A 21,329-nucleotide genomic window follows, 5' to 3' on the forward strand; every position below is an offset into this window, starting at 1 on the left:
GTCTAATGTAATGGTGTTTGGAGGTTTTTACATCCCAGTGTGAGGAGATAAGCCTGCCACTTTTAGCAGCTTCCAGGACATAGCACTGTTTGCTTGTGACACTTGAATAGACTTGTAGGTACCGCTCAGCATGTGGCCTGGCTCAATGAGGCCAGGGGATAACATAGCCTATATGTAATACTGTATAGACAGAAAGAATTCCGTTTTAAAATATGCCACTTAAAATCAATAAAAGCAGAGATCAACCACCTATTCCTCAATAGCATGATGAAGGGCAGCTCATATGGTAAATTAAGAATTCTGACCCACAGAGAAATGAAGAAAAGGAGTGGAAGCTCTGCGAATGCCCTGTACTTAGGCATGTTTGATATGAAAAGATGAACAAAGTCATAAGGGATTTGTTAATGATAAGATTGGATCGATGTAACGCTGTCCAGGACAAATATATCACATTGTAGAATTGGTTAATAAATCAGGCAACAGGTAAATTTGGTTTGAAAAGGTGTCCCAGGACACAACCCCGATTAGCATTAACCCTGCCCCTGTGAATGCCGCACCCATTTGAGGTTGCTTAAAAATCTGTGTTCTGAGGGAACAAATTGTCAGACTTTTGGGGATCAATCTAATTGAAGGACTGTCCATTATTTCTGCCTGCCCCAGGCATACAGATTATTATATGTAAGTAATGCTCTGTAGGTTATCTCTTTTATTTTAAACTGTTTTGCTTGTTATGTCAAATTTATTATTTGTTTATTCCTTCTTTTTCTTTATATCTGAATGCCCTGTACCTTTTGTATATTAAATCTAAAATTTAATAAGTTGCGTCCTTGATACTCTAAATAATCCATAGCCTTTGTAGAGGAGATTGCTCGTCCAGGTAAACCCTTGGAATGCCAGTGTGTGATTTGTTGATACATTTGATTAACAAGCTGTGTGTGCTTGTATGTACATTTGTGTAACAGTCTGGAGGTGTGAAGAGTTAACCCTGTGTGTGCTGGTGGGAGTCTTGCTAGTTTGTGGAACTAGGAGCCTGTGTGCCAGTGTGAGATAGTATATTGGGGTCCTATTGCCCGTACCCAATAGGTGGTGGCTGTACCTGAAGTGTCTGGGGGTGTGAGAGTGCTGTGTTTGGGGGCGATTCCGTAGGTCTAAGAACCTGTGTGATAGGTGAGAGAGACTGCGGGCTGAAATCGTGTGTGACCTCATACAGCAAACACCCCAACGTCACGGCAGCTGGGAGCGCGTTCGTGACAAATTGGTGGCATAGCAGTGGGATGATTTAATTTCTTAGAGTATTAAGTGCATGGTTTAAGCAATTAACCCTTGCACTTATAAACTGATTGTAACCTTGCGAGGAATACAATAGTTTTACAAGGACGAAACTCAGGGCTATAATTTTTGAAGACATACGTGCAAAGCAGTTCCCTTCCCTTCTCTCTTGTTTTTCTTTTCTATCTTTTATTTTGCAAAGTGACTGCAAGGATGGCAGTTGCTTACAAGAAAAAAGCCAAAGAAGTTTTAATTGCCCTGTGTGAGCAGCGAGGTCTCGACTGGACAGATAAAACTAAAAAGGAGCTGGTTCACGCATTATTGGAGGATGATGCAAAGAAGCAATGTGATATGGAACCTGAGCTGGGGAGCAAGACAGAACCAGAGGATCAAGGTGTGGATAATGTCACTGAACCAGAGGATCCAAGTAGGTACATTTTCATAAATCCAAAGAATCCACTTGTCATGATGAGTATGGCAGAGCTAATTGAAGAAGCTCAGCTGCGAGGTTTCTCCTGCCACAACAAGACACGCAGGGAGATCATCGAACACCTCGACTGGGAAGAGGAAAGCCCGATCCATCCTTTCAGCGAGTATCGCATGAGGGTCCTTATTCCGGGCTACACGATAAATCTTATGGAACGGCTGGACTACCTGGAGGAGAGTTTTGAATACGCTCAGGAAGAGGTATCTTTCAGGGGTGGACTTCATACCCCATTCTGGCTAGATCAGTGTCGCCGGGTGGCTGACGAAAGGCAGCACCTGCAGCAGCTTCTTTCACAAGCTGGAGCAGTAATCGCCCAGCCTGTAGGGGTGGCCCACGAGGAAAAGGTACCCCTGCCAGCTACAGATAACATGGAATATGCTACCGAGATTTTGCATCCAGAGGCCCCTTTTAATCTGCTGGGGGAAGCTGATGATGCTAGCAGCATACTACCAGATGCTGCACAGAATTTGCTATTGGAGGAGGCTGATTTTAAAGAGGACATAATTGTTGAGAAGACTATTTCTGTGGGAGAAATGGAAATGCCTGAAGATATTCCCACAAATGTTTTAGTAGTTACTGATCTTGGATGGTTAAATTCTCAGTATGTTCCCGCAAATGTTGTTCCTACTATCTCTAATTCTGTTACACCGAGTGACTCAGCCCAGGTAGTATGGGATAATGCTGAACCTGCCAATGATGTGACTTTGTGTAAAGAACCTGAACTGTTCTGTAATCATTTTGCATCTGGTGCTGTGCGAGTGAAATGTGATGATGAGAAGCTGATACGTGTCAGTGTTAACTCTGGCAATTATGATGATTTACGGGAAGAACCCGAGGTGCCAGGATGTGATAAGGAAAGAGAATGTCTTATTGGACCTACTGCCTATAATGAGGATAATGTCAATAACAGTATTGTGTTAGAATCCAAACCTGTTTTTACACTGACATCTTGTCATGGGATAGGGACAGCGGACATTGTTATTGCAGATGTTGGCATTAATACTGGTGTAGATAATATGCTTACTAGAAATGGGACAGATGACAATGTGATTAATTCTGTTGTGCTAGAGAAAAACAATGTTTCTACCCAGGTAATGTGCTCGGAAGATGCTGTACCAGGTAACTGGGAGGGAGGGCAGAGTGAAGATGTGTGTTCCGTGCCTGAACCAGCTGCATACAGAGCGATTGAGCATGTGGGGTAGACACATAGTCCTGACCAACGGGAAGTAGCGAGTGACAGCAATTCTTACTTTGTTGCTGGGACCTGTAGTTCGAATGTTCACCACTCAGATCTACATCTGAGTTCTGACCATTCATCTGAGTTTTCCATAGAGACAGGGGGGTCAGTTGCTAGCCCACACTCACTTGGCCAGCCGTCTAACGGCTTAGAGGAGATAGATGAGGGGCCCATACTCCCGGCTACTCTACATCCCCAGATAGATGAGTCCAAGGGGGAGGGGAGTGTCCTGTTATGTAGGCCCCAAGATAAGAAGTGCATAGGGTGTCCCACTGACAGGGAAGGTTGTAACTGGGGAGCAGGGCAGAGTGGAAGTAGGTATTCTGCTGTGCCAGCCTTAAGGGGTTCCCACTTAGAAGTACAGTATCAGGAATTCCTGGCCATTTTTCCCTCAGGCTTTCACTTAGAAGACATGAGGATTAGAGACAAAGTGCACACTGTAACAGGGTTGGTACATGAGAACGTGATGCAGGCCCAGACCAGCCAGAAGCAGTGGTATGATTCCCCTGCCAGGATGATAGAGAGAAATTTTCATGATAATCGGTTGAAGGCTCATAATGACAGTGAGAGCCAGCTAGCAGCTATTACAGTGGACCCAGGGGGAAATTAGATGAGATGATCTTGGGCACTGACCTGTCAGTCAATGCCCATGCCATCTCTTGAAGGGGGGAGATGTCAGGATAAAGCATAGATCTGATATGCTGAAATAGAATATTGGATGTCAGGACCCAAATAAATCTTTGCATGAATACCTAAATTCACCTGATGTTCAATTCAGATAAAGGTGTGACCGAATGAGCCCAGGAACAGGTAATTGAGTTAGGTAAACCCTTTGTGCAGAGACCAGCTTTAGATATGCAGATCAGACATCCATTGTATTTGATCATGTATTTCCCTAGCTAATTTACTTCCCTTCAATAGGTAGTATAAACACAAACTAACCCCTAGGTGTAAATTAGAGAGCTTGCAGTTATTTACAAGGGATAATTCATAACTGCAGGGTAAATAGGTTGTATCAAATGAATCCATTGATAAGCTAGTGTAACAGTAAAAGACGCAGAGTCTAATGTAATGGTGTTTGGAGGTTTTTACATCCCAGTGTGAGGAGATAAGCCTGCCACTTTTAGCAGCTTCCAGGACATAGCACTGTTTGCTTGTGACACTTGAATAGACTTGTAGGTACCGCTCAGCATGTGGCCTGGCTCAATGAGGCCAGGGGATAACATAGCCTATATGTAATACTGTATAGACAGAAAGAATTCCGTTTTAAAATATGCCACTTAAAATCAATAAAAGCAGAGATCAACCACCTATTCCTCAATAGCATGATGAAGGGCAGCTCATATGGTAAATTAAGAATTCTGACCCACAGAGAAATGAAGAAAAGGAGTGGAAGCTCTGCGAATGCCCTGTACTTAGGCATGTTTGATATGAAAAGATGAACAAAGTCATAAGGGATTTGTTAATGATAAGATTGGATCGATGTAACGCTGTCCAGGACAAATATATCACATTGTAGAATTGGTTAATAAATCAGGCAACAGGTAAATTTGGTTTAAAAAGGTGTCCCAGGACACAACCCCGATTAGCATTAACCCTGCCCCTGTGAATGCCGCACCCATTTGAGGTTGCTTAAAAATCTGTGTTCTGAGGGAACAAATTGTCAGACTTTTGGGGATCAATCTAATTGAAGGACTGTCCATTATTTCTGCCTGCCCCAGGCATACAGATTATTATATGTAAGTAATGCTCTGTAGGTTATCTCTTTTATTTTAAACTGTTTTGCTTGTTATGTCAAATTTATTATTTGTTTATTCCTTCTTTTTCTTTATATCTGAATGCCCTGTACCTTTTGTATATTAAATCTAAAATTTAATAAGTTGCGTCCTTGATACTCTAAATAATCCATAGCCTTTGTAGAGGAGATTGCTCGTCCAGGTAAACCCTTGGAATGCCAGTGTGTGATTTGTTGATACATTTGATTAACAAGCTGTGTGTGCTTGTATGTACATTTGTGTAACAGTCTGGAGGTGTGAAGAGTTAACCCTGTGTGTGCTGGTGGGAGTCTTGCTAGTTTGTGGAACTAGGAGCCTGTGTGCCAGTGTGAGATAGTATATTGGGGTCCTATTGCCCGTACCCAATAGGTGGTGGCTGTACCTGAAGTGTCTGGGGGTGTGAGAGTGCTGTGTTTGGGGGCGATTCCGTAGGTCTAAGAACCTGTGTGATAGGTGAGAGAGACTGCGGGCTGAAATCATGTGTGACCTCATACAGCAAACACCCCAACGTCACGGCAGCTGGGAGCGCGTTCGTGACAAGTTCTGACAAACTACTATTCTCTTCAACCACACCTTCTCACCCCCTTCTTCTAATTCTTCCCTCTTAATGCCTTCCCTTCCTCCTCTTTTTCTGTTAGAGTCGACGTGGTAGACAGAACCAGTGCTGGTGGCTACCTGTCACTCACCAGACTGTGAGTGCTTCTTCCCGGACATTTAGGAACCGTGGCCGTCCTCCATCCTGAGGGACTGCGCATGCGCACCCCTTTCTAAACCTTCAGTGTATGTTCCTTTAACTTAATTGGCAGATCAGGCAACCTCCCTATATTAAGCACCTGTGGTCAACACCACGTTGCCTGATCTTGGAGTCTCATTCCCCATGAGTCTCTGAAGGTGTTCCTGTGTTTCCTCGTTTATTCAGCCCAGCTGATTCCTGTGGTTTCCAAACCACTTCTACCTCTGTGGTTTCCAAACCACTTCTACTACTGTGGTTCCCATACCACTTCTACCATCTACTGTATCATCGTGACTGTGAGCTGATTCCTATCCGCTGCCTCCGTGCACTACAGTCTTCTAACCACTTCAACTCTACCATGTATCATTGGGACTGTTAGCTGATGCCTATCCGCTGCCTCCGTGCACTACAGTCTTTCATTCACATCCACTCACCTGTTCATGATTGTGACTGCCAGCTGATTCCTATCCGCTGCCTCCGTGCACTACAGTCTTCAACCTGCAACTCGTCTGTGTTTCATCATCGTGACTGCTAGCTGATTCCTATCCGCTGCCTCCGTGCACTACAGTCTTCAACCTGCAACTCGTCTGTGTTTCATCATCGTGACTGCTAGCTGATTCCTATCCGCTGCCTCCGTGCACTACAGTCTTCAACCTGCAACCCGTCTGTGTTTCATCGTGACTGTTTGGCTGATTCCTATCCGCTGCCTCTGTGCGCTTCAGTCTTCAGTCCTTGTCAACTCTCCCGTGTTTCCTTGAGTCTGCTGCCACTATTGCTACCCGCTACTCTCCGTGATCAACAGTTCCAGTTCTACTCTGCTCTCCCGTGTCCCATCGTTACTGCACCTGCTGGTTGCTATTGGCTACCTCCGTGTTCCCGCAGATACCCGCTGCTGTTACTCCTCAGCGCTACTCATCCATCTACTGCTGATCCGCTCTCCACGCCTTCCTGTGTTCCCTGCTGGTCTACCTACCTGTGCGCTGCACCTGCTAGACCACCGCTTCACCCATCCAGGGACTTTGCATCCTGCCGGCCTCCCGCCGTTCAGGTATCTCTGCACTCCTGTCTGACTGCCTTCTCCTGAACCACGGTATGCATACTTCCCATTGACTGTGCTGTGTATTGCATACCTTGCTGGACTGTGTTGGTTCTCCTCTGGAGTGTGATATCCGCTAAGTCTATTGCCATCATTGACTGTGTTATCTCGTGCTGGATTACTTCTAGAGACTTTCTATATTGGCAGTGTTGTTCAGTCATCTATACATTTATATTGTGCATATTACTGTGGATCAAAGTCAAGGTGCCCGTGTATATCTTGTGTTGCAGTCTCTCCCCGTGCACCTCCTCACATATATATTCAGTGGTACAACTTGCTGGTGGCAGACCACTGACCCCTGTTTCCAGTTTCATCTGTTCCAGTATCCTCTCATATAGCAGTGGTACAACTTGCTAACGCAGACCACTGACTCCCCGGATACCTCCACTTGGATTCTATTCCTTCACTCAGACAGCGGTACAACTTGCTATCCGCAGACCGCTGACTCTCATCACCCCCTCGTTTCTGTTGGACATTCCTCCTCACTATAGCAGTGGTACAACTTGCTACCGCAGACCACTGACTACCTTCACGTGTCCTTTGTCCATACAGTTCCTCGTGTATTACTACCTCCATATTGCCAGTGCTGCTAGTCATAGACTTTCCTGAGCATCTCATCATCTGCTATTTCCTGTTCCGTGATCACCCTGCTACCAGAGTACCATATTACCACCTATACTGCTCTGGTAAGCCTATCACCTGGTGATCCCTGGGTAAAGACTCCTAGTGCCCGTGACACTACCAATCAGAAGTGACATGGATGAACAGAGTATCAACCATGCCCAATGCCACATATTTGTGCCTAAGGGTGACAGGTGCAATAGTAAAATGTTGTTATGGGGTTTTCATTCTCAAAACGCCATTAGTGCATGCGCTAATGGGGTTTTGAGACACAGCTTGTCAGGAATTCCCAACTGGAGATTTTGCATACACTAAGGGGCCAATTTATTAAAGGTTGGAATGTACCCTTTAATAAATCAGATAAATATAAACAATAAATGTAATAAGAACATAAAGGCCAAAATGTCAGTGTGGCGCATAGATAAAAAGTGGAGATGGTTACGTACAGTACCACTAAGAATTTAAATCTACTTGCACCACTGATCTCACCATATTATCTCTTAGGCACTGAGCATACCCCTCAAGCCAAGATTGTACATACATGGCCACTTTGACCAGGCACCTGATAATAAGGTTCTGAAATTAATAAAGGGATTAATCTGTACACTTGATACTACTGTGCACCCATGTTACCTGTAACCATTGAAACAAAAGAAAATTAAGGTAGTGGATATATACTATAGCATGTAAACTTTGTTCCAAAACACACAGTTGAGTTGAATCCAACACCAACATTTAGTGGGTATAAGACAAGATATTCTGTACCTATACTTATTGTAATTAGAGATGCTCAGGCTCAGTTCCCCGAGAACCAAAGACACCCAAACTTAGCAGATCCGAGTACTGAGCCGAGCCGGCTCAATACTTTTCACGCACCCTCGGAATTGAAAATGAGGCAAAACGTAAAAAAACACCTTTTACCTTGGTAAAGAAAAAAAGACCTGTAATCCAGGCAAAGTTATCTGCAGAAAAAAATAAAATTGCCAACATGCCATTCTACACACTCAGTGGCAGGGAAGGAATGAGGCCTTCGACTTTCTCTATGAGTGCTAGTTCTGCAACTGTCACTGAGGAATCTTCTTGTAAGGTCAGTCATGGCCAAGCAAGACCTTGTCATTCGGGCTCCGAAAGTGGCGTCCAAATACTTTTACATGTAAAAACCGAGCTGGAAGAAAACAGTAAGTCATTAGAGGAAAATGTATGTTCAGATTCAGAAATGACACTAATCCCTGAGGAGAGTCTATCCATGAGTGCTATGTTTAATCTGACCTGTCTGATAGTGTACCCATTTTTGCAGATGTGTGCATGAACAGCCCAAGTGTAGCCGGTGATACACAAATTGAGGATGTCACTTTGGAATTGCAACAGGATGAGGGGGATATTTGTGTAGCCAACGAGGGTGCTAATGAGGATGTTGATGAGGATGATGTTGTTTGTGTAAGTCCTGCACCAGCGGAAGCACTTCTTGCATGTGATAAGAAGAAGGCCATTGTCATAACACCAAAAAAATCCACCTCTTATGTGTGGAATTATTTTTACCCAAATCCTGACAACAGATATCTAGCCATTTGTTGCGAATTCATGTAGCTTATGTAAAGCCACAGTCAGTACAGGCAGTAGAGGTAACCCTTAACCATCTAGGAACCTCATCCATGTTACGCCATTTGAAGCGAGTTCATGGCAAGCTGTTGGGAAAATCGGAAACTTATGCTAAAAAAATAACAAAAAGCAGTCCATCATCAGCTAGATCCCTTCTATCAGCTAGATCCCAACACCTGCAATCTACACCCACAACACCGTCCTCATCAATATCCTCAGTAGCGATTGGAGTTAGTCCTGCATCCAAGTTGCTAAGGCTAGATAACTCCTCCACTATCCGAGATTGCTCAGAAGAATTCTTGAGCATTAATCCCACTGCTGCTGTTGCTGCTTCTGCTGCTCTTGCTGCTGCTGGGGGTGAATCTTCATCCCAGAAGCATACCAAGAAGAAGACTACTAGTAGTTTACAACAATTGACTGTTAAACAATCCTTTGCAAGAGGAAGCAAGTATGAAAGCTGTCACCCAGTTGCAAATCGGATCACAGACGCCATGGCAACTATGCTAGTATTAGATCTGCGTCCAATATCCACTATTAATGCAGCTGGTTTTAGACAATTACTTGAGGTCTTGTGTCCCCGTTACCAAATTCCATCACAACACCATTTTACTAAAAAAGCTATTCCTCATCTCTACCAGAATGTTCGTAAAAATGTAATTATTGAGCTACAAAATGCCATTCTACCCACTGTATACTTAACCACAGATATGAGGACATGCCGAACTGGGCAAACTTAAGATTATATGATTGTGACAGCCCACTTGGTTGGTGATTCGCCTTCACCAGCAGGAACAGCAGCAGCATGTACCAAGTACCTCACATTTTTCAGAGGCAGTCTACTCTGTGTATCACCAACTTCACTAAGAGGCATACAGCTGACATTTCGTTGCAAAAACTAAGGGATGACATTGCAACATGGCTTATCCCGCTTGGACTCTCCTCAGAATATGTCATTTCTGATAATGCCACCAATACTGTGAGAGCATTATAGCTGGGTGAATTCCATTACATTCCCTTTTTTGCTCACGCAATAATCTTGGTGGTGCAGAACTTTTTAAAAAATGACAGGGACGTGCAGGAGATGCTGTCTGTGGCCTGTAAAAGATCTGGACATTTCCAGCATTCGGCAACAGCATGTAGGAGATTGCAACAGCTACAAGAGCAATTTAATTTGCCCTGCCACCAACTGAAGCAAGAGGTGGTGATAAGGTGGAATTCCACCCTGTATATGCTTCTGCAGATGGAGGAACAGCGAGAAGTCATCCATGCTCACTCCACATGCCATGACATTGGGAAAGGAGGGGGATGTATTTTACTCAAGCGCAGTGGAGAATTCTTTCTGTGTTGTGCAAGGTACTGAAACCATTAGAAGTAGTCACCTGGGAAGTGAATTCAAACACTGCTAGCTTGAGTTAAGTGATTCTCTTAATTAGACTTTTGGAAAAGCAGCTTGAGAAACTGAAGAAAGATATTAAACAAAGCAATTATACTAAGTATGTCGGACTTGTAGATCAAGTACTTTATTCGCTTCACCAGGTTCCAAGAGTTATCAAAATCTCTAAATCGGTTCACTACATTTTGGCAACTGTGGTTGATCCTCGGTTTAAGAGCTATGTTTTCTCTTTGTTTCCAGCTGACCCAGACCTGAAGAGATGCAAGGAGCTCCTGGTGAGCAAGATGACAGCTCAAATGTTATGTGACAGGACGGCGTCTCCTCCTTTAGTTTCTCACTCAACTGCTGCTAGGAAAAAACTTAGTTTTCCCAAGAGAATCACGAATGACGCAGATGACTCAGCACATTATTTTGACATCTGGTTTGGTCTAAAAGAATTGACCAAAAAACGTGACACCTCTGCCATAACTCAAACTGATCCTACTATCAACATCCAAAGGTAGGTGAAGGATTATTTTCACGACAGCATCGAAATAGACACATCATACAGTCCCGTTATATACTGGGAGGAAAAAAAAGGGAATTTGGAGACCCATGTACCAACTTGCTTTGCACTGCCTAAACTGCCCACCCTCCAGTGTGTACTTGGAAAGAGTTTTCAGCACAGCCGGGAACCTTGTCAATAATCGGCGTAGGAGGCTACTTCCTCAGAATGTGGAAAAGATGATGTTCATAAAAATGAACTTCAATTTCCATGAGGAAGGCCTTTCCCGCCAATTACATCAAAATACTGAGACTTCTGTAATGGTGTGTCACGACCTGCACTCTGCAGCTGCTGTCTGCAGTGACTTTATTGCATTCATTATGTATTCTACTTGTAGTACCACAGCCCACCAAAGGGGCCACTGTGCTACTTTGATCATTTTCCTTGATTACTGAGAGTTGTGTCACCTGCATGAGGCCTATATACACCTGCCTACTTCATACGGTCTGGGCCAGATCATCAGGTCATTCCTAGGAGAATTCCCTGTGCTCAGCTTCTGTCTGCTATCTGGACTCCTGCATGTTTCTCCATTGAATTCACTACTGCTGTTATCTGCTATCTGGACTCCTGCATGTTTCTCCATTGAATTCACTACTGCTGTTGTCTGCTATCTGGACTCCTGCAAATTACTTCATTGAATTCTCTACTGTTGTTATCTGCTATCTGGACTCCTGCATATTTCTTCATTGAATTCACTACTGCTGTTGTCTGCTATCTGGACTCCTGCAAATTACTTCATTGTATTTTCTACTGCTGTTACCTGCTACTGGACTCCTGCATCTTCAACCATTATACCTGGTACTTGTAGTTCTACGTTGCCTGTTGAAATCTACTATTGCTGTTACCTGTGTCCTGGACTCCTGCATCTTTAACCATTATACCTGGTACTTGTAGTTCTACGCTGCCTGTTGAAATCTACTATTGCAGTTACCTGTTGTTTCTCATCTGCACATTGAACTGTCCCGTGGATTACCTTGTCATCTGTGTTTGTTAATAAACTCATTATAACCACTTATCCCCTCTCCGTGGTCATACCTGGGAAATTCTGACAGTATGATTTGGCCATAATACCGAGCCTGCTGCTGCATGGCTTTCATCCCTTTTTTTTAAAAGGATTTCCAGGGGAGTGACCTACTCTGTATTCAATAAGACCATGGCTACTATTTCCTCCGAAAATTCCCTATTTCAATTGCTCCAAGTGGACATTCTGCAACTTCGCACTCAAATAGTGCAAGTATCTTCTTTGTTGAATTAAGTGCTCAAGCAACTTCCAGTTTCCACCCCTGATACATGCTGCAGTAAGGAGTCTAACTGTGCTGCTAACATTTCATCATCAAATTTGTCTGCCTTTGACTCTCTGCAAGCAGCACCTTCCAATAGTCCTGTAACAAATTCCAGGTTTTCAGGTGCTCCACGCCCCCACCTGACCGAAGAGGAGCGATGGCGCAGGAGGACCTGCAAACTGTGCCAGTGATTTACATTTTTTACAGGATTGCCCGCTCCGTAGACTCCGACCATCTTCAACCTCTATCTCCAGCTCTGAGTTACAAGCTTCTGTCTCCATTCCAGACACGTTATCTGCTCCCATGAGAACCCGGGTTCCCCAGTTCAACCTAGAGGGGGCGCTGCCCTTAAAGTCTGCTTCAGAGGGGGCGCTGCCCTTACAGTCTGCTTCAGAGGGGGCGCTGCCCTTACAGTCTGCTTCAGAGGGGGCCCTACCCTTACAGTTTACTCCAGAGGGGGCGCTACCCTTACACTTACTCCAGAGGGGGCGCTGACCTTAAAGACTTCTCCAGAGGGGGCACTGCCCTTAAAGACTTCTCCAGAGGGGGGGGTAGCCCTTAAAGACTTCTCCAGAGGGGACGCTGCCCTTAAAGACTTCTCCAGAGGGGGCGCTGCCCTTACAGTTTGCTCCAGAGGGGGCGCTGCCCTTAAAGACTTTTCCAGAGGGGGCGCTGCCCTTACAGTCCTCTCCAGCAGGGGCGCTGCCCTTACAGTCTGCTTCAGAGGGGGCGCTGCCCTTACAGTCTGCTTCAGAGGGGGCGCTACCCTTACACTTTACTCCAGAGGGGGTGCTGACCTTAAAGACTTCTCCAGAGGGGGCACTGCCCTTAAAGACTTCTCCAGAGGGGGCGCTGCCCTTAAAATTTGCTCCAGAGGGGGCGCTGCCCTTAAAGACTTCTCCAGAGGGGGCGCTGCCCTTAAAGACTTCTCCAAAAGGGGGGGGCAGCCCTTACAGTCTGCTTCAGAGGGGGCGCTGCCCTTAAAGTCTGCTTCAGAGGGGGCGCTGCCCTTACAGTCTGCTTCAGAGGGGGCCCTACCCTTACAGTTTACTCCAGAGGGGGCGCTACCCTTACACTTACTCCAGAGGGGGCGCTGACCTTAAAGATTTCTCCAGAGGGGGCACTGCCCTTAAAGACTTCTCCAGAGGGGGCGCTGCCCTTAAAGACTTCTCCAGAGGGGGCGCTGCCCTTACAGCCCTCTCCAGAGGGGGCGCTGCCCTTAAAGACTTCTCCAGAGGGGGCGCTGCCCTTACAGTCCTCTCCAGAGGGGGCGCTGCCCTTACAGTCTGCTTCAGAGGGGGTGCTGCCCTTACAGTCTGCTTCAGAGGGGTGCTGCCCTTACAGTCTGCTTCAGAGGGGGCGCTGCCCTTACAGTCTGCTTCAGAGGGGGCGCTGCCCTTACAGTCTGCTTCAGAGGGGGCGCTGCCCTTACAGTCTTCTCCAGAGGAGGCGCTGCCCTTACAGTTTACTCCAGAGGGGGCGTTGCCCTTAAAGACTTCTCCAGAGGGGGCGCTGCCCTTAAAGACTTCTCCAGAGGGGGCGCTGCCCTTACAGTCCTCTCCAGAGGGGGCGCTGCCCTTACAGTCTGCTTCAGAGGGGGTGCTGCCCTTACAGTCTGCTTCAGAGGGGGTGCTGCCCTTACAGTCTGCTTCAGAGGGGGCGCTGCCCTTACAGTCTTCTCCAGAGGAGGCACTGCCCTTACAGTTTACTCCAGAGGGGGCGTTGCCCTTAAAGACTTCTCCAGAGGGGGCGCTGCCCTTAAAGACTTCTCCAGAGGGGACGCTGCCATTACAGTCTGCTTCAGAGGGGGTGCTGCCCTTACAGTCTGCTTCAGAGGGGGTGCTGCCCTTACAGTCTGCTTCAGAGGGGGCGCTGCCCTTACAGTTTACTCCAGAGGGGGCGCTGCCCTTAAAGACTTCTCCAGAGGGGGCGCTGCCCTTACAGTTTGCTCCAGAGGGGGCGCTGCCCTTACAGTCTTCTCCAGAGGGGTGCTACCCTTACAGTTTGCTCCAGAGGGGGCGCTGCCCTTAAAGACTTCTCCAGAGAGGGTGCTGCCCTTACAGTCTGCTCCAGAGGGGGCGCTGCCCTTACAGTCTGCTCCAGAGGGGGCGCTGCCCTTAAAGTCTGCTTCAGAGGGGGCACTGCCCTTAAAGAGTTCTCCAGAGGGGGCGCTGCCCTTACAGTCCGCTCCAGAGGGGGCGCTGCCCTTACAGTCCGCTCCAGAGGGGGCGCTGCCCTTACAGTCCGCACCAGAGGGGGCGCTGCCCTTACAGTCCGCTCCAGAAGGGGTCCTGTCCCTCCAGCCCACTCCAGAGTTGCCTGTCCATGCGGTTCAGCCCGAGTTGCCACTCCATGCGGTTCAGCCCGAGTTACCACTTGGTGCCGTCTGCTCTGAGGCTTCTCACAGCGCTGTCTACCCTGAGGCTTCTCACAGTGCTGTCTACCCTGAGGCTTCTCACAGTGCTGTCTACCCTGAGGCTTCTCACAGTGCTGTCTACCCTGAGGCTTCTCACAGCGCTGTCTGCTCTGAGGCTTCTCACAGTGTTGTCTGCCCCGAGGCTTCTCTCAGTGCTGTCCCTACCAAGCCTGCCGCCCAGTCCGGGCCTGCTACCATGTCTGAGCTACCACCTACCTTCAATGGGGATATTCAGCAATTTCATGCTCTCATTAAGTTTTGTATATCCTATTTTCCCTTTGTATCTGACCTCCTTGATACTCAACGAAAGCAGGTGTTTTACATGTTGGCCAACTTTACAGGGGAAGCTCTGGAATGGGTAGAGCCCTTAATTGAAACCCAAGATCCCATCCTGTCTGATTTACAACTTTTTACTGAGGCCGTGATCAAAGAATTTACACCAGCACTTGCCAATCCCACTCCCAGTGCTTCATCTATGCCACATGTTCTATCTCCGGCTACTCCAACCTTGAGATTATCGTTTTCTTCGCTCCAATTCCAGCGACCTTCTAAAAACCACAAAAAGAAAGTAAAGAAGAAGAAAGATTCTCCTGGATCTCAACTCCCCTGTGGTGTGGTTTCTATACCCTTTCCGTCCTTGCATGAAGCCTTCTCAATTACATGCCCAATTCTGGACTATGACTCTGACTTTTCCGACCATTCCTAGTATTTGGGCGTCTGGAATCCGCCCTTTAAGGAGGGGGTACTGCCACGACTTGCACTCTGCAGCTGCTGTCAGCAGTGACTTTATTGGATTCATTATGTATTCTACTTGTAGTACCACTGCCCACCAAAGGGGCCACTGTGCTACTTTGATCATTTTCCTTGATTACTGAGAGCTGTGTCACCTGCATGAGGCCTATATACACCTGCCTGCTTCATACGGTCTGGGCCAGATCATCAGGTCATTCCTGGGAGAATTCCCTGTGCTCAGCTTCTGTCTGCTATCTGGACTCCTGCATGTTTCTCCATTGAATTCACTACTGCTGTTATCTGCTATCTTGACTCCTGCATGTTTCTCCATTGAATTCCCTACTGCTGTTGTCTGCTATCTGGACTCCTGCAAATTACTTCATTGAATACTCTACTGCTGTTATCTGCTATCTGGACTCCTGCATATTTCTTCATTGAATTCACTACTGCTGTTATCTGCTATCTGGACTCCTGCATCTTCAACCATTATACCTGGTACTTGTAGTTCTACGCTGCCTCTTGAAATCTACTATTGCAGTTACCTGTTGTTTCTCATCTACACATTGAACTGTCCCGTGGATTACCTTGTCATCTGTGTTTGTTAATAAACTCATTATAACCACTTATCCCCTCTCCGTGGTCATACCTGGGAAATCCTGACATGGTGGATTCCAGCAGTGATGAATTAATAATGTGTGAGGATGATGTACAAACTGATGAGGGTGAGGATGAGGCCTAATTATCTCTAGGTGAGGTACCAAAAAGTTGCTATATCAGTGTCCCAAATTGCTCTTGGTGGCCCTGGGTATCTGCAACTGACTGTATTCAACATGGCAATTTATGTGCAAAACAGCCTTTTAATCAGTAAATTTTAATGTCAGAAATGATGGATCATAATGTTATGTACATAATGTTATTTAAATTAGCAACAGGTGTTAACTTGTCATGTTATCGACGACTCAGGAGCTATGTTCTTCAACAGGAGTTTTGGCAGGATTTTGGGCTTCTCCTATTAAGGAAGCTCCCCTGCCCATGGTAGATTTTAGGCCTGTCTGGTGACAGTTGTTGGGAAGGGCCTCTTGGGGAAGCCTATTTAACATGGACTGCTGCCTCTATAACCTTTTTTTTATTAAATTGGACAATTGAAGATTTTTACGAGTGTGAAAAGCAGTGATAGAAAATCTTCAACATCAGCTATTATTGATAAATAGGGGACATATAATTTGTTAAAAAATTATGATAAAACTGCAAAAGCAATAAACTGCTTGTGGCAAATGACTCGGCAGAAACAAGAAATATTGTGTTGCTTTCTGTCTCTAGATGCCATGGCTCTTTGTTTTGTTATTGCTGCCTATTATTCTGTGACACAGCAATACAAAGTAGGTCAGGTAGTTATTGTATGTGACATAATATATAGAGAGATAAAAAAAGCTCTTAAGAGAATCAATGTTTCAAACTAAAAGGATTCACTTACTGACAATTGCCATTACGTAGTAAGAACTGCAGCAGCTATTCCCAAATTGATCCTCTTTAAATCTTTTGCAGATAGCAGCCAAACATACATTATTCTTTAGTAAGGTTTGCTGTCTTCAGAGTGTTGTGGATAAAGTTTATCGTTATTAACATATAAAGATAATTCATATTTTCACCTTTTTCAGAATTATTATGTAGAATGATTTGAGTACAACCTCAGCATTTAATTTGCAAAATTTATATGGTATGACAATTAATAATAACAATCTACGGTATATTTTTAATTTAAATCTTTTATTTTCTAAACACGTTTTATATCCTGATGTTTTACTAAATATACATTTTTTTTTTAATTTTATTAAATCCAGATCCCTTTATCATAACTTAGTTTCCACCAATCAGAAGCAGTCTGCTCAGTGACAAAACAGTACCTATATGTGTTCACTCACGTAGGTTTGTGCTCACAGCCTGGCGCACAAAACACCGAATTGTTAATCTATCTTGAATTATTCACATCCACTTTCCCTTCTTATATCCCTAAGAGGTTTAAATTAGAGCTGCGGGTCAAATATGCAGTTAAATTGTCACAACCGTGATATTTTCATGACAAGGCATGAGGAAGAAAATGAAATATGGAAGGTGCTGATATGGATGGTCCTCTTAATCTACTCCCAAAGTGCTATATGACCTCTGATTGGACATGACTCAATTTATGTCTAATGTCATTTAAAGTGTGTGATATAGGATGAAACAGAACTGTGCATGTTGTAAGAGGTACATGACTAGGTACCAAGCAATGGTCACACTCAAGGGTGCAGCAAACACTTTTGTTTAGAGTTGTAAGTAAGGTGGAATATTTTCAAATAACCTTAATTAACTCTTTTGGTTTAAAAATTAGTTCATTATGGAAAAAACAGAAATAGGAATACTATAGACTATATCAATAAATTAATGCTGCAACACTAACAGCAAATGTATCAATTTGGATCTATTACTATCTGTAGCAGTACTGTGTCCATTTTATTTTGAATGTTCTTGAAATACAATCCCATGTACTGTATTGTAAAATAAATATCAGGAGGGATCTACTAAATGTTGATTTTGTCACCTTTTTTTCTCAATATAGCCCAAAATAATAGGAATTCATTGTTTGAAATTTCTTGTCTATCAAAGTTAGCATTTTTCAAATTTATGTGATTATTATCAATGTAAAAAATATGCTTTAAAGCATTGTTAGTTATTTTTACCTCCATGCATAGAGATCGATTTGCTCTCTATTGAACTATTGACTCTATTGATGTGGAACTCCCACCCAGCTAAAAGTAGCTAGTGTGGGAAAGTGATTGGATTGGCTAGTGGTAGGGCACTTCTTTGAACACTTATAGTTAGGCAATACTAGTAAGTGCAGTAATTTTTTCCCCAAAGGTGTACAATGAATCAAGAAGAAAGAAATAATTAAATAATTGTATTCCCTATTGGTCTAAGAGCATTTTTTCATTAGACTAGAATAGATCAAGGGGTAAATGTATTAATGTCCGGATTCTTCAACTCCGGCGTGTTCAGCGTCTTCGGCAATTAAATTTAAAGCGGTGCTGCATTGTAAAGGGAAACTTCCCTTTACAATGCAACGCCGCTTTAAATTTAATCGCCGAAGATGCTGAACACGCCGGAATTGAAGAATCCGGACATTAATACATTTACCCTCTAGAATGAAGAGTTTATTTTATATTTATTAAAGTGGTAAGGGTTTGTTTTTTTACTCAACTAAAGTTAATTTAAAAAGTGTTCATGTTTCTTTTTTTTTATAATTTTGGTATTATAGGCAGGGGTGTTGGGGTGGTCCTCAGTAATTTTAACTATGTAGAGATTGCCCTATACTCATGGATCTCCCTCTAATAGCCTGGGGCTGATTTGCGCAATGGCAAGGAGACTCAAAGCTTTTTGTCTGTGTTTTAGAGAAACCAATACAAGCTGTCTGCCACTAGGGATCGTTGAGGATTTTTGTTTGGGAGGGGGAACATGCTGCCTAATTTATTTTATTTATTTATACCGCACTTTTTCCACATAAATAAATTGAGTTTTCATTGTGTATGCTATGTGTAGAAACCCCATTCAAATGAATGGACCATTGAAACAAATGGAAAAAGCGCAGTGGATGCTTTAAAGTTTCTTTTCTTTATCTTCCTCAACTCAAGTGTCTTCTGGAAACAGTTTTAGTTATTACTACATTGATTGACTAAATTGATCCGTTATTTCTTCCCCTTGTTCTATATTTAACAGTACAAATTCAGCGATTGCAGTGATTTCCTGATGTCTGGCGATGTGGTATCTCTGAAACAAGCAATTTCATTATTTATTCTTATTTAAAAGCGAGATTAAAGTTATATATGAAATATGTTACACTGATATCAGGCATATACAGTATGTAACATAATACTTTATTGTATTTATCATACTTTACCTAGCAAGTGCAGGAATAATTATGATAATAGCAAATAAATCTACATATTTGCATATATATTCCACTTTTTAACATACTGAATGTAAGAATCCTTGTATTGTTTGAATTCCATCCATTGGAGTCATGTGGCTATAAATTCAGATGAGTTCTCATTCACATAAGTAATTACATCATCGATAGACATATAGTAATCTATCCAAGTATGCCAATCTTTAAAGAAGGTTGAACTGCAATTGCAACCTTTGCGGCATTCCTTAGGTGGCTTAATAATGATTTCTTGCATTTGCTGATGGAAATTTTAAGCAAGTTGAGAAGCCAAATTTTAAATTCCCATTCAGTCTTTCCCACAACACACAGACACACAGGTGCACGAACAGCAACTGCTTAAGAAGACTTGAGTAAAGAGTCACTTATTTGGTAATTCCTACAGTATGTAACTCCCTATTATATTGAAACATCACCAGCATTCACCAGAGCTCCCCAAGTATATCTTCTTAAGTACACTGGGGTGTCTGTACCAGCGGAATGCTATTTTGTAGTGGATCTCCATGAATTAACATACATGCGTAATTCGGAAAACTTTACTCCCGTCTTCTACAGTGATTTCCCTATTCCAGTTTCTCCCCCAAGTTCTCATGAAATGTGGCAATGAGCTAAGTTTTCTTTTAATGAGTTTATAAAGTGTAGAAATCGTGTGGATAGGAGTTGGAGCTTTAAAGAGGGAAAGGTCTCATCGTGCTGCCTGAACTCGATTAGCGGAGTGTAGAAAGTGGTAAATCTTTAAGTATTTCCAAAACGCTGTATGAGGTAATTCCCACTTTGATTGGATTTCTGGACAGACACCTTTGAGTTCACCAGTTGGCACACTTGGAAGACCTGAGTCAGACCAGTCATGGAAGGTTGATAAGTGCCCGGAGAAAAGTCTGGGTTGGCTAAGAATGAAGTGATTGGAGAAACCATAAAGGAAATATAGGATAGCACTCTCAACCTATCCAACAAACGAGTGTGAAGTGAAATAGTCTGAATGGACGATCTCTGAAGGGAGATGAAGAAAATGTTCTTCAATAGAAACGCATTGTTTACTATCTTTAGCTCTCGTCCATTTTAAAATCTATTAAGCATTATAATTTGGTAGTAGCTGGAGACCTCCCAGATGTTTACGTCAATACAAAATATCTTGTTTATGCAGGGAGGTTCCTTAATCCAAATAAATTGTCTAATCAATCCTTGTACATCTTGGAGCCATCTAGGTAATGTCTTGGTAATGTGTGCATCATATTAAGAATCTTGGGTAGCGTGTTCATTTTGACCATATTAACTCTCCCAATTCATGATAAATGTTTAGAATACCTATTCTTGTAATCTGCTCATGGGGTGGCTAAAATTGTAGTAAAATTGTAGTGAAATAGCTGTGAGAGATCTCTAGTTAACCGAACACCTAGATATTTAAGGTGAGTTGGGTGTCACTCAAAGGGGAACCCGTGCTATAGACCTCCAACTATCAGGGGAGGTGTAGTAAGGTTCAAAGCTACAGATTTTGAATAGTTATTTTTGAGATTTGAAAGCCTCCCAACTTTTTGAAACTCAGCTATCTAGTTGGGGAGCGAGTTCACAGGAAGAGAGATTGTCGCTAGTAAATAAATCATTGGCAAATAAGGCCAACTTGCATTCCCTATCACCCACCTTTATCCCAACTATATTAGGTTTAGCTCTCATGGACCACACAAGGGTTTCCATGAATAGAACAAAAATTAACAGCGAAAGCAGACAGGCCTATCTGGTGCCATTCATAATGTTGAACGACTCAGACAAGGATCCGTTGATCTTTATCCTAGCTGAGGGGGAGTCAGAAAGGGCCATAATTCTATGGGGCATTTGGGACCCAGTCCAATGTGTCTCAAGAGGCCCAACAATCCCAATCAGCCCTATTGAAGACCTTCTATTGTCAGTTGACAATAGGATAGATGGGATATCTCTATGCATTGAGTTTAACATCTATGTGCAAGAGTAAAATGGACCTATAACTGGGACACAGGAAAGGATCCTTCTTCTCCTTTGTAAAATGGCTTTCTAGGGACTGTCTAGAAAATCATTGGAAACAGCATTAAATGTTTGGAGAAGTAGAGGAGCAAGTTTATCTTTAAAAGTTTTCTAATAGGAGATGGTAAAGCCATCAGGTCCAAGGATCTGTCAGAAAGAGAACATAAGAT

This window comes from Mixophyes fleayi, chromosome 2 (genome assembly GCF_038048845.1).
Source record: "Mixophyes fleayi isolate aMixFle1 chromosome 2, aMixFle1.hap1, whole genome shotgun sequence".
In the NCBI taxonomy this organism is placed as follows: Eukaryota; Metazoa; Chordata; class Amphibia; order Anura; family Limnodynastidae; genus Mixophyes; species Mixophyes fleayi.